Below are 14,869 nucleotides of genomic sequence, written 5' to 3'. Positions count from 1 at the left end.
CAAAAAGTATTATTACTTTTTTTAAACGAAGAATTGTTGATTACCGACTTTTTGACAATCAAAAACTATTTTTTATTTAACCTATCTTCTCTCTAAATAGCTGAAGTCTCTAAAGCTGCAATTAGTGGTGCCGTACCGTGTCCATAACCGTAACTATAGCAATCAGCTGGTCTGGCATTACTGTAAACAATTATAGGTACCGCACCACATCGCCATAACCATAACCGTAACCGTATGTATTTTGTTTTTTCCCCGTAACTGTAAGCAGTTGTGAAATACTTTACATTTGTTTTGATATTTGCGATAAAAAATGTAATATTAGGAATGACCGACGAAAAATTTATTGATATCCGCGTTTTTATGACAAAACGAAAATGTTGCCATTAATTCTACTTCAATATCAGCTATTTATAGTCACGGCATGACCAATCGACATGACTGTCAAACGGATTTGGACCGAAGGCCGCAGGGAAGCACGTTAATTGTTTGAAATCGGTGTGAAAATACTATTATAGATTTCTCAACGATCCCGGGTCTTTATTTTTGATTTTATATCTGTTTTCATGTGTTTCATGTTTTACGAAATGGCTTTGAACAGCGGAACTGGAATCGTAAAGATTATCGAAGTGCTATGAAAAACACAAATAAACCTAAAAACATAAAAAGTTGCAGTCAGAGTCGCACGATAGCGAAAGATAAGGCTTCTAACGTAAAATAACCCCTGTCTTAACGTAAACGTGCGCCCGTATAAGCTGACGCGTGGAAACTATGAGAGCCCCATGTAAATGGATTCTCACCACCGTTTCGTTCCGTAGTATCGTGGATCGTTGTACGTTCGTATACAATATTTACGTTGGTGAGTGTGAGCACCATTACCCAGAATGATATGTACGCCATTGTGACTGGACTATTCTAGGTTTTGATGTGGAGTTCCAGCTTTATTTTGATGTTGTTGTGACTACACAAAACGTCTTCCATTAATTCTTGCGGAATGCTGTAATAGTCAAGTCAAGTCAATATACAAGTAAATTCGCATCGTTCAGGTATCGCAGACCTGACTGCTTTAAGATCCTTATGGTTTTGTTACTTAAGCATAAAATATCTTCCATTAAAATCTCAAGAATTTTGCTTCCGTTTTGGTTGTTACAGTGAAGTCATCGGTCGTCGTCATGTTTCTCATCTAACGGTAGGACTAGGAAACAGGCAGTTTAGTCAGAGGGTTTCCAGCATCTCAGTAAACACCGACTTGAATCATATCCGATGTTTCAAAGCGGCTACAAATAAGTCTCTGATGGGGTGCCACAACTTGCACTTTGCGATCCAATTACGTTCTGTATACCTTCCTATCCACCTTGGAATCTAACCTTGGAAACCAAGCCTTGAAATCCAACGTAGAATCTCTGTGGACTAAGTAAGCAATTAAGTACTAAAGTCCTCTCTCGACGAACAAAACTAAAACTTTATAAGGCTCTCATTATGTCCATCCTTAGATGCTTGGTCGATGACAACAGCCGATGAGGTGTTCCTTGGAGTGTTTGAGAAGATGTTTGGACTTTTGCATGTTGGCGACGGCGAGTATTGTAGGCGATGGAACAATGAGCTGTATAACCTTCTCGACGAAATAGACACAGTACTGCGAATAAAGTTCCAGCGGCTTCGTTGGCTGGGACATGTCGTCCGAATGGATACAAACACTCCGGCTTTGAAAGTATTCGATGCGGTACCAGTTGGTGGTAGCAGAGGAAGAAGAAAACCTCCTCTGCGTTAGAAAGATGAGGTGGAGAAGGACTTGGCCTCCAATAGTGTGTCCAACTGGCGCCGGTTAGCACAAAAAAAAAACGACTGGTGCTCTTTGTTAAACTCGCTAAAAATCGCGCCAATTAAGAAGAAGATGCTTGGAAAGCGACATACCTAATATTCAACCTGAATACCGAGAGTTCCTATTCACAGACACCTAAAAAACTTCTAATTACTCACATAACAGTATAATTTGTAGGGCCTTCGTCTTGATAACAGCCGTTGAAAGTTTTTAGGTCTCACTAATGTGGTTCTCCGTAGACAGAGGTTCTTTTTCATCTGCCTTCCCTGCCCCAATAGCTTTTATTAGCGAAAAATTTTCTTTGCTGCTTTTCTAGATTAATGTTAATATGAGTATAGTATTTATACTTCCCCCCAATTGAACGAGAATTTCTACTAAGAAATTTGGAAATTTGGTTCAGTTGGCAATCGCGGCAGCATTTTTCCAGGTAGGACATTGGAAGTATTCCTTCCGAGTTCTCATTAAACTCGATGAAGCTGCATTAATGGCACACGTATAAAATCCAGTGATATTATTGACAACAGGAAATACATATTTATATACAAGTAGAAGGTGTTATCAAAACGATATGGTTCTCTGGAGCCAATTATTTTCAGCATTTCCAAACCTAAGGTCCTAAGCCCAGTTTGAAGTCTTGTTTGATGTCGACGAACCTCGTTAGTTACCAATCCAGTTAATCGCCTCTGTTTGATTCCCATGCTTGCCTACTCATGTCCAACACACACACTTCATTGCTTCATTATTGTTTTAATTGTATATCTATTTCTGAGTACCGTTACCCTACAACTTATCTACATACGAGTGTCTTCGCACATAATCATTTCCTTTTCTCAAGACAATCGAATTAAAAATTCCACAAAATAAAATAAAATGTTTACCGATTTACATACAAAACGAGATTCCGGTCACATTGCGACGGATTACACATATTTACACACATGGTAGGTATTTTTGTATTTATGTTACATCATCGAAGCTGACACTAAGCAACTCGGCAATCAGCACATCGACACCGGCGAGCCGGTATTACCATCAGCAAGAGCCGCGCCTGTGCCGAAATCAGGGAGAAAGAAGTAAAAAGTTAACATAGGTAAGTGGATACATTCATTTGCAAAATTTCTTCCAACTCTTTCGCATTCCCTTGTTTCCCTAAAAAAAAACAAAAACAAAAAAAAAAAAAAATAACCTAATAAGTTACAATTTTTGGCAGCTGAGCTAAAAATTTAACGAGTACCAGCATACAGATAAAAATAAAAATAAATAATAAAACGTAATCAATTTCATAATAAGGTGGATTATTATCTACAATAAATTAATCAACTATACCCGGCGGCAGTTGGATGTAAACAGGTAAAAACACCAATGTAAACGGTATTTATTTGATTTGGTGGCAATAAAGGAATTCTTATAAGTGGTTTACTTTGAAGTGGACAGACAAATAGATGAATAGGTGTTTGCAAGTATTTAATCAGTACAATATTTTTAGTTGTCCTTGTGTTTGCAATAAACTGTGTTTCAAATAGGAGCTTTTTTTTGTAACATTTGGCGCGCATAACTACAACAAAATGTAAGGTATGACGAACAAGATAAGATGGTGATATTCTGTTTTTCAAATTTTCTCAAAAAAGAAATATTTTTTGCAAAAATAAATATGTGTTTTACTAAAAATAAATATTTATTTTCGGTTGGTTTATATCGACATCAAATCAATAAATGCATGTATTTGAAATAAATATAGCTGATATATTATATGATAAGATCACGTGATGATATCATATGATGCTGATATGAATTGAATATCGCATCAGATCATCTCATAATATTATATTATAGATCTAAGAAAAATAAAATCACTTGGTTTATACAGACGTCAACTCACTAAATGTGTGTATTTAATATAAAACAGCAGGTACATGATAAGATTATCTACGTGATGATATCATATGATGCTATCCTTCGATGAGTTCTTACGATGCGATCTGAAATTTTTTATTTATTTATTTATTGAAAAGAGTAATAATTATAAATAATTATTCCACTTAAAAGGTAAGAAAAAAAGGGAACAAGCACTGACTGCTAAGGCCTTCGGCTATTGTTTTAAATGGTTAATAATATAGATAACTAGCGAAACCCCGCCCGTTCCACTGGTCGTCTTTAAAAAAACTAGATTAATTAATTAAATTAAGCCGAAAAATACTGTGTGTTTTTTATAAAAACTCTCGCGCATGAATAGTAATGAAAGAAGTTTTGAATAGTAGTAAAAAACGTTTGATGTGATTTACTTTATTACTTTTTTTATTGTAATGCTCTTCGGTGTACAATATTCTTTGTTTTTCCATGCGTTGCTGAATAAATGAACAATACCGATGGCTTACCAACTCTTGAGCATGAAACATAAAGTTGGCCATGAGAAAAACATGGGTATTCTAAATCAATACCACAAATTGATAAAGTTTGGCCTTGTGACTTATTAATAGTAATCGCGAATGAAAGGCGAACAGGAAATTGAAGACGTTTGAATTTAAACGGCATATCCGATGGTATCATAAAGTTTGGTTGTAAAGTTATTAAGCCAGTTAAATTATCGACAGGAACTTTGCCATTTCCAATATCCAATAATTGCTGTGAAAATTCAGCAGCTGATGGATCATTTTGCATTAGAACATGTACATTTGTAGTTAGTTTGAGTGTTTGAACATTTCTCCACAAATATGATGATTTCAAACATGCAACCAATTCATCTGCTACAGTTGCTCGAGGAATAACAGGCAGTGTTTGTCTAAAATCACCTGCCAGCAGCACTAAGGCACGACCAAACATTTCATTTTTACTACGTAAATCTAAGCGCTTCCAGTGACTTTTTATGTGCCATCGTGCACTCATCCCATACAATTACGTGTGCGAAAAAGCGGAGAAAGAGAAGAGAACTGTTCTATTTCCCCCCGCTTTAACCCAGCTATATGTTCAGGTGCAAATGGCTTTTTTGCGTGAAGTCTGATATAAAATAAGTTCTATTTACTCTTCTTAAATTTATATAAACTTTTCCAGGCGAAGTAAAAAAACTGACATATATTTGCTTCAACCGTATATTTGTGAGTACACAGGTAATACGTAAATATAATATATGAATGATAAAGGTAATATCTCGTATTAGCATAACCTTTCTGCAAAAAAATTAAGGAAACGATCACCAATCACGCCGGCAATGATACAATGAATATTTCACTATAACTGACTTCAGATTAACGTTTATATTATATAATAAGCGTATATGTAACATTTAAAAATTTTTTTAGAACTTTTTTTTTAATTTTTAATAATAAGTGGTCTTCCTCTTTCTCTTCCTCTTCCCCTTCCTCCTCCTGTAGCTATTCCTTTTCCTCTCCCATCTCCAGTTCCGTCTCCTTTCTTTATCCCGGAAACGGGCAGTGAAAATTACTTCACTTAAAAGCTTTCATCAACAGCTTCCATCTGATACACATATTGTACAAACACATCCAAGGGTACCTTGGCCCACCTTTTCGGCTATATCTCGAGACCCTGGTCATTCAGAGATCTAAAAAATACCCTGTATTAAAGCACTCATCAGTAGCTTTGATTTGATACCCACAATGTAAAAACACATCCTAGGGTTACCCGGGTCCTCGTTTTGGCCTTCGGCAACGCCACCTGGTGGCAAGTGGAACCAATAAGCATATTATACAAATCTTCACCGTGGAAAAATATATATATATACCAAATTTCATAATAATCGGCCCAGACACACACGACCAAAATGTATTCAATTCTAATGAATGCTATGTGCGGTACAAAAAAGACGTGCGGCAAATAGCAAAAACACACTCACTTAACCGACGCACCGCACACACACGCGTTTTCGGATTTCAACCAAACTTCACAGAAACCTTTGCCAAGGAAACACCATGTGTGAAACTTTCATTGTTTTCCTTACACGCGTTGCTGAGATTACCGGAGACAAATGCACACTTTTTTTCGGCTTAATTTTTATATATATAGAAGAAGAAAAAATGAAATAATTATATTATACTAAGTTTACTAGATGCTAGCTTCAAGATTATAATATATTATACCTATACTGGAGAAAAGATGAAGATAGTACAATCGAGGGAATGTGGATGTAACCACTACTATATATACCAGATAACTTAGAAGCCTTTGAAGATGAATTTTTAATTTACAGCGAGAAACGAATGCATTAATGATACTACTCTTATAGTCCGTTGCCTGCTTCAGAAGTTCAGATGATTTGATATTTTTAAACACCGATGATCTAATATTTTGAATTCCTGAACATATAATATATCCATGAAGTGAGATACGGTGAACTCGCTGAATCCACAAAACGGGCACGGGGGTTTCGGCAAACCATTTAGCAAATACGAGTGGGTTGAAATTGTATGGCCAATTCTCAAACGAACAACGGTCTTAATATTCCGGCATGATGCATTTGACGAGTATTGGTTTTTCGATCTCGAGAGATTGAAGGATTTGTAGTGATGTTGGTACTGGTTCCATTTGTTCAGGGAACTTTCATAATTGATACGCCTTACCAGTTTTTTTATATCTTCTGGAAGAGTGTATTCGAATATGTATCATACAATGGCTCTTTGGTTGCCTCCTCTTATGATGCGATCTGAAATTTATTGCACGACAAAAATCTAACTTATTTGAGTTAATCTAGAAAAATCATCCTATTCAGTACGCCTCTAATGTCTCTGTGAGGCATATGCGCCGAAATCAGAATTTGTGGTGGGTATTTCTCAAACATAGGATGAGATCCGATCATCAGATCAAGCGATCTTTTCCTAGCAACTTTAAAGGTTAAAATTTTTCTTATTTGAGTAAAATAGTATGCCATCATCGGCTTCAGCACAACCTAAATGCATTCGATGGCGGTATACAGTGTATCAATAAATAAAGGATGTGGATGGAAAATGCGTGGTGTTTTTTAATGCTACAAGTAGACTTCGCTTATTAATTACTGGAAAATGTTTTTGTGAATAATATATAAAATATTTTGGCTAATAAAATGAGAACGAATGAATATGAATTTTCATAAATTGTATTTTTTGAGAAGGAAAATGTTAAGAAACGCTTGAATAAGGAAGCGTGCAAGTCCCGCACACCTGCCTTCAAATAAAAAAAACATAATGAGGTGTGGGAATCTAACAATTTGGTGTTTATTCCATATAAAATATAACCATCATTCGTAAGTATAAGTACATATATGGAGGAAATGCACAAAACCGCCAGCAAAAAAAAAAAACAAAACAAAAAATTATCAAAAATCTACTCGATTTTTAAGCTGCTTGAAACTTACTTTTTATTATACCCAAATTCATTGGACTACAGCCCCCCGGAAATACATATACCGCAAGGGTAAGGTAAACGACCCCAGGTGCATGTACTGCGCAGCACCGAGCGATGACGTCGAACACACGTTCTTTAGTTGCGACATATGGCTCGTGCAAAAAGATGCTTGCGGAGCTTTTAACTAATGTGATCGGCAAGCTGCTTGAACGCGAGGATAACTGGAATGCAGTTAAAAGATACATTGAAGGCGTATTACGCAGGTAAAATATACACCTCGACGCAAGACAACAAAGTGAAGACTCATAGACAGAGACATAAAAAGACGAGCCTATAGCATGAAGCTGGCTACAAGCATGGTGGACCACGACGTAGGTGAATAGGACTGGGCCATTTCTGTGCCCTCCCGAAGAAATGCAGAAAGTAGTCTCGGAAAGTCCCGGGAGTCTCACCAGAGTAGGAGGAGGAATTGTTTAAGTGGCCACACCACTCGACGCAGTAAACGACGGTAGGTGGCAGTGCAAGACCCTACCTCACCCATCCAGAAAAAAAGCCTTTTATACTCGAAATATTTTAAAGAATTCTCGTTGAAAAGTGTTTTTTTAATTTTTTTTTTTTATTTGCAAAAAATTTGAATTTGATTTGTGCGGTTTTTGTAGTAGCATGAATAGTATTTTCATGAAACACCTATTCAAATTAAATGAGAAACCAAGAAATAGTCCATTAGCCACAAATGTCTGGGCGTTTTTTATAAACTACAAATCTGATAAATCGAATTTTGACTATTTTGCAAAAAATTTAAATCAAAATTATGTTCATTTCTCAAGTTCGTTTCATTGTTTCATTTACATATTTTATAAATTACAATACTAAAAAACGAAGTCTATGTTTCTTTTTGAACATACATAAGTTTTTTGCGAAAAAAAAAATTACAAAAAAAAGGTGGATACATATGTATAACACGCAAATGCAAAAAAAATATCACAAATTTATTCGATATTATGAAATAAACCAAGTAGATAAATTAAAATAAAAGAAAGTAAAAAAAAAATAAACAACATATTTATTTGGCATACCATAGCTGATTATTTCAATCAGAAAAAAACATGTAAACATATAAACGAAGTTACGGACAAAAAATTGGAACAGCTAGCAAGCTCACATTTTTAGGGACATAGGGGTTTTGTTTCCAATCTTCATAATTGTTTATTAGGGGAAGTTAAATGATAGCAAAATAGTTGTATTATTCTTATGTGCATTGTTCCAAACAATTTTCTGACTAACCGTCAATTCTTGGGTAGCATGCCGGTCCGTCTTCACTATTTCCAACATTTATCAATATTTCCAACACTTTTGACAATTGGTCAATCAGGATGGAATCATTTGAATCACTGCTGTGCTATCGGATTATACTATATGGGGCATATAAATAGCGTACCCACCACATGCTCTGTCTTTTTCCTTGGTCGCAGTGGTACTGAAGAGTGTATCAAATTTTATCTGTAATATCCAGCGGGCTTCAGCAATGACAAAACTGTCCTAAAACTTATCCTTTTATTTATTTTTTTTCATTAATTAATTTATTAATCAAACGCACAACCATAAGTTATTTTACAGTGTTTGAGCTTAATTCTAAAATAATAAAAATAACATTAAAAATTTAGGTGTTTTAGGGGAAAAGATTTGACAAGGGGAAATAGTAGGCTATAAAAAAGTGGAAGTAGGAAGAGAAGAACGAGGAAGTATTAGAAGAACATATACATGTACGTGCATATTAGCAATTTAGTGGGCAAAATAATGTATGAGTTCATTTTTAAATCGCAATGTACTTCGAATGGTTTTGATCGTTTGTGACAGAGCGTTCCAAAGATGAACAGAAAAAACGAAGAACTGACGTGCAGATACAAGACAAGTGTATTTCTTACCAAACAGGTTAAGTGACCAGGACGATCTGTTACAATGTTGTAAAGAAAGATCTTGTCTTTTCTCGTCTCTCTAATGAGGTCTTTCGAATGTTGAATTCTGAGCAATTTTCGGTCCTCAGTTAACTTGTGCGGAATGAAACGTGCACAAACCTTTCGTAGGCCCAAATGATCAATTAAAATGTGATAAATCGATGTTTGGGAGGTATTCAACTCCGATTCCATGAATGTCAACGATGATTTCGGTTAATTTTTGATAAATTTACAAATAATTTCGATGAAGTTTTCGGTGATTACTGATTTTGGGCGGCCCTTATGTTCATTGTCATTTATGTACTCACAACCAACTCTGAAACGTTTAAACCACTCATGAACTCTGGCACGAGGTAGACAATCATCGCCATAAACTTTTTTCATCAATTCAAATATTTCGGAAAATGTTTTTCTTCTTCTTAGCCTCACAGTCCGTGGTGGACCATAGCTTCATCAACAATTTTTCTCCACCCTATTCTATCCATGGCTACATCTCTCCAGTTGTGTACGTTCATTTGCTTAAGATCTGATTCGACGTCATCTAACCATCGCTTTCGTGGGCGTCGTCTTTTTCTTCCTCCAATTGGTGTTAAAATAAAAGCTTTCCTAGCATTTCGCTCTTTCGGCATGCGCAGTACGTGCCCAATCCATCTAATTCGTTGGGCTTTGATAAAACGTATTATATTTTGTCCTTGAACGATTTCTTCGATTTCATTATTGTAGCGAATGCGGTAGCTGCCATCTATTGTTGCAACTGGACCATATATTTTCCTTATGATACGTCTTTCGAAGCACATCAGCTGATGAATGTCATTTGTTTTCAGCGTCCATATTTCTGCACCATATGTAAGGACGGGTCGTATCAGTACTTTGTACATTCTTATTTTCTTATTTTCGGAAAATGTTTTACCGATTTTAAAACAAAAATTGATATTAGCACTTTGTTCGAAACTAATTTTTGTACCGATGACACAAACATACTGACACTTTAGACGCAATAACTTCGCTTTCACTAGAATGAATGTCACCAAACTTTAATTGGAAGTCAGCTAGGGATGTAACTTCCAACGCAATCAAAAACATTTTTATGACGTCAGTCTTATTTATTTTAGACTTCCCCTTGTTACTCGAAGTGTAACCAATTAAAAAGGCCATAAATTTAGTTTGGAAAATTACATTTATTCAATTCTAAGTAAAAAATATGTGAAAATAATACAAAATTAAGAATAAATTTACTTTTTCTCGATATGACCCCCTTTTGTCTTGACTATGGCCTTGAGACGGTCCAGACATGAATCGCAAACCGCCCGAATGTGACTTGCAGGTATTTTGGCCCACTCGCGGACAATGCCTTTTTTCAGCGTCTCGAGACTGGTTTAGTTCGGACCTTGCTCTCCAAAATGGCCTAAAGATAATAATCCATCGGATTCGTGTCTGGTGAATTTGAGTGCCATTGTGTGGACGTTATGAAGTTCAGAACGCTGTTTTTTAACCATTCTTGGTTCAATCGAGCTTTGTTGAAACGTCCATGGTGTGCCACCGAAATGTTTATTTACCCACGCCTTCAAAGCACACTCCAGAATACTTTCCCGATAATACTTTCGTATTTACCTTGACGCCAGGCTTAATGAAAACGATTGGAGAGCGCCCACCTGCAGTTACAGCGGTCCAAACCATTACCTGCCTCTTGGTGGCCAATCGATGACTCAAATTGTGAGCTTACGAATTGCTCAATTTGACAAATTTTCTCGTCGGAGAACACAGTGTTCCGAAATTGACCGGTCCTCCTTCGGTCTCTCAAGTCTGACTTGTTGCTGCTTTGGTGTGAGATCATGCGCCTTTTGGCTCTTTTAACGTTTGACTTTGAAATCATTTTTCAGTATGAGGCTGATGCTACGGTCAGATATGTTCAGTTCTTTCGCCATTTGATTGGCACTTCGTCGGGGATTTCGCTCACTTTTAGGACTATTTCACGTGACGTTACAGTCTTTTGATGACCACCTCCATGACGTTTTGCGACGCTACCAGTACCAGTGTAACGAGTAGTGGTGGAATAAACAAAAACTTTATTTACTTTAAGGTGCTCGAGCACACGAACAATCGCTGGTTGTGATTTTCCACCCAAATACAGGGTGGCTGATGAAAGCCGCTACCAAAAAAAAAATTTAATAACTTTTTTTCTTTTTAAGTTATCTGTGCCATTTTTGTTTTAATTTGCAGATTGATCTTTAAAATTTATTAAAATGGATAACTGGGACACGCAAACAAGAATTTGGATAGTCCGCCGCTATCACGCACTGGAGTCCGTAGTTTTGGTACAGAGAGAGTACAGGCGGATGTTTTGCGGCGATCCCCCGAGCAGATGGACCATAATGAGACTGGTGAATAATTTTGCTGAGCAAGGAACAGTCGCAAGAAGGCCTTATCATCGAAACCCACCAGTTCGGACGGAGGAAACGATCGCTGCTGTAGCTGCAGCTATAAAAAGCAATCCAAGGGTTTCAACAAGAAGCTTATCTGCTCAACTTGGTGTCAGCCGACAGTCTTTGCAAACAATAATGCACAAAGATTTAGACTTATTTCCCTACAAAATTCAAATGGTTAACAAACTGAATGCAGCAGACTTGCCGATTCGCTTGGAATTTTGCCAGAAGATCCTGCAAATGGTGGAAGAAGACCAAAACATGTTAAACTGCCTTTTCATGTCTGATGAGGCCCATTTCGATTTAAACGGCAATGTGAACAAACAAAATTGTCGAATATGGAGTACTTCTAACCCACAGATACTCCACGAGACGGATTGCATCCTCTTCGCGTGACAGTGTGGTGTGCGGTTTCTTCACGCTGTATTGTCGGGCCTTATTTTTTTGAAGAAAATGGTCACACCGTTACGGTTACTGGAGACCGTTATTTGAAAATGCTGAAAGAATTTTTCTACCCAGAACTACGCCGAAAAATAATTCCTTTCAACTCTGTGTGGTTTCAACAAGATGGGGCAACGTCTCACATAGCCCAGACTGTTATGACAGAGTTGGGACGAAAATTTCCCAATAAACTGATTTCAAGAAACTCCGAATTTCGTTGGCCCCCCAGGTCGCCTGACCTTACTACACCTGACTTTTTCTTGTGGGGTTTATGTAAACAAGAAGTTTATAAAACAAAGCCAACAAATTTGGATGAACTAAAACAATCCATTCGGGCAACAATTGCGGCTATTCCTGTCGCAACTCTCAAAGCAGCAATGAACAACTTTTTACTAAGATGCCGCACTTGTGTCAACGAGCATGGGGGGCATTTAAATTCAATTATTTTTAAAACTAGTTAAGCTACATTTAATAAAATTTAATGACCTTCAACTTGAAAAAAAATAAATGAATTCCATACACTAAAAAAAAAGTTATTTGAGTTTCTTAATGTAGCAAAATTCATCAGCCACCCTGTATAATGCAATCACGCTGAATTCTTAACTGATTTTCCTTTTGCGCGTTTACTTTCAGCAAAATACTTCCACGTGCTTGTAAACAATACTCATAGTTAGTTCGTAATATAATAAAAAAAGGGTGCTCTACAGGTCGCTCCAAAATGCAGGCCCAATTCGGATTAAGAAAATGACTGTTACTACTATGTACATATGAGAAAGAAAAAAAAATTTATAAAACTAAACTGTTTTCTTCTATTCTTCTACTTTTTTTCGCTTAGCAAAAATAAAAAAAAATTGTGTACCAAGATTTTAACGCCCGTAACTGTAAATTATATTCGATCCACGCACTAAATCTAACACCAACACCATTTTTAACTAAAATCTCTCTTTCATTTGCCTAAAAGTCTGCTGACATTTGATTTCTTCCCACTTTGTTGCAATCTAAGCGAGTTCAAGAGAGTGCAAGTTGTAACGAATTCTTCCCAATCTTAAAACGAATACATTTGTAATGGCAAATGATGCAGAGAGCGGAGGGAATACATTTTTAGTTAATGCGTTTAATTATTGAGGGAAATTTGAAGATTTGTTTGGAATGTCTGGGTGTCAGTGGATATGTATGCAAATTATATGCGGACTCGTTCGTAGCCACATGGCGGGGAGTGTAAGTATGTATGTAACAATATATTTTAACAAATATTACAAACATTAATTAATGCAAAGGTGCTGTCGATATTGGAGGATTAGACACAGTGTTAGCGCGTGTGTAATCATCATATAACTAATTATGTCAAAGTGCGGCTATCATACCAATACACATATACACATATGCAGATCTGTTACATACGACTTTTCATATGACTACCGGCAAGCTTTATGAATATGAAAACATTTTTTAACCTTTTGCTTAAGCTTGAATTCATTTATTTTGACATGCATTATTTGGCTTTGCTGGGCTTATAATGGCCGATATTACTTATATAATTTTCATAATTTCTCCAGTAATATTATCTAATGACTAGTGATTAGCGGGCAAGGTTTTCTGAACGAAACTGATTATGATATACGTCTTACATTTGTATGTGTGTGTACATATCTTGAAAATTGTATTGAATGAAGTTTTTCTTGTAATCACTTCGTGCTGTTACACAGTTACAATGAAATGTTTGGATTGGAAGCTAGAGCGGGATGGATATACATGATACGTATGACTCAGCATGGATAGCGTTGGTTTATGTTTTCTGTAATTATTATCATCATAAAATTAAGATTTGTCAAGTTTCAGCTTTTAAAAATGCATCTCTAGGAGTGAGAACTTAGCCTCTAACCCTTTAAGGGCACTGGACACTCATGACTTGGTTATTACTTTCTGTCTTGCAGAAGATTATAGAAACTCGAAAAAGTTTTATAAATGCACAGCCAAAAGTTGTTGATGCTATTGCTATGTTAGTTTGTGAGTTTGAATAATAATTGTTTTATAAAATAAAAAAGCTTGTGAATGAGCAACATTTTTTTTATTAAAATTTTTTTAAATAGTACTACCCATGCTTGAAAAAATGGGCAGTTTTTGTTTACAAGTGTACAAGGAAATTAAGCAGTTTAAAATACAAGTTTTGACTTTAGAGTCTTTTACTCAGAATATGAAAAAAATTATGTACCGCTTAAAAAAAAGCAAAAATGGAGGCAAGTCGTAGAACAGAATTTTATAAGATGAAGAAAAGTGGAATAAATATACAAAATTTAGAAACAAATATAAAATCGCTATTAGCAATTCAAAAAATAAATAACTACATAAAGAATAGACTTATGAAAACAAGATGCCAGAAAGAAGTGTGGAATGAAATAAAGAATCTCGTGCAAAAAAATCTGGTAAAAAAATAAATAATTGGCGTATACACATTTGTTTGACCGAGCTCCTCCTCCTATTTGTGGTATGCGTCTTGATGTTGCTACACAAATGGGAGGACCTACAGTTTTAAGCTGACTACGAACGGCAGATATTTTTATGAGGAGCTTTTTCATGGCAGAAATACTCTTAGAGGTTTGCCATTGCCTGCCGAGGGACGACCGCTATTAGAAAAAACTTTTTTATCATTTTGCTGTTTCATGCACGGAGATTTGAACCTACGCACTGCCGAATGATAGTTACGCACCAAACTAGTTGTAAAATTATAAGCGCATCCCTAATTTTTAAAAAGCTATATAAGTAATTCATACTACAACAAAAATCATATAGATACTACAACAAAAATCAGTAGTTTCAAACTTTGTAGAAAATTTTTCAAAATTTCCCCATACCTCCAACTTTTCATCCAGAATTTTTTTAACATTTCGAGGTATGCAGTT

General features: G+C 36.0%; 1 protein-coding gene across 1 annotated transcript in view; it reads left to right on the top strand.

Annotated features, from left to right (window-relative positions):
* Positions 1-2,315: 2,315 nt before the first annotated feature.
* LOC129244135 (serine-rich adhesin for platelets) overlaps positions 2,316-14,869 on the top strand; it is a 94,047-nt gene continuing 81,493 nt past the window's right edge. Inside the window, exon 1 of the mRNA XM_054881751.1 lies at positions 2,316-2,909. The gene's annotated coding sequence lies outside the window, so the exon portion shown is untranslated. The remainder of the gene's footprint in view (positions 2,910-14,869) is intronic.

Source organism: Anastrepha obliqua, chromosome 4 (genome assembly GCF_027943255.1).
Source record: "Anastrepha obliqua isolate idAnaObli1 chromosome 4, idAnaObli1_1.0, whole genome shotgun sequence".
NCBI lineage: Eukaryota > Metazoa > Arthropoda > Insecta > Diptera > Tephritidae > Anastrepha > Anastrepha obliqua.
This window is presented reverse-complemented; position numbering and strand designations above follow the sequence as displayed.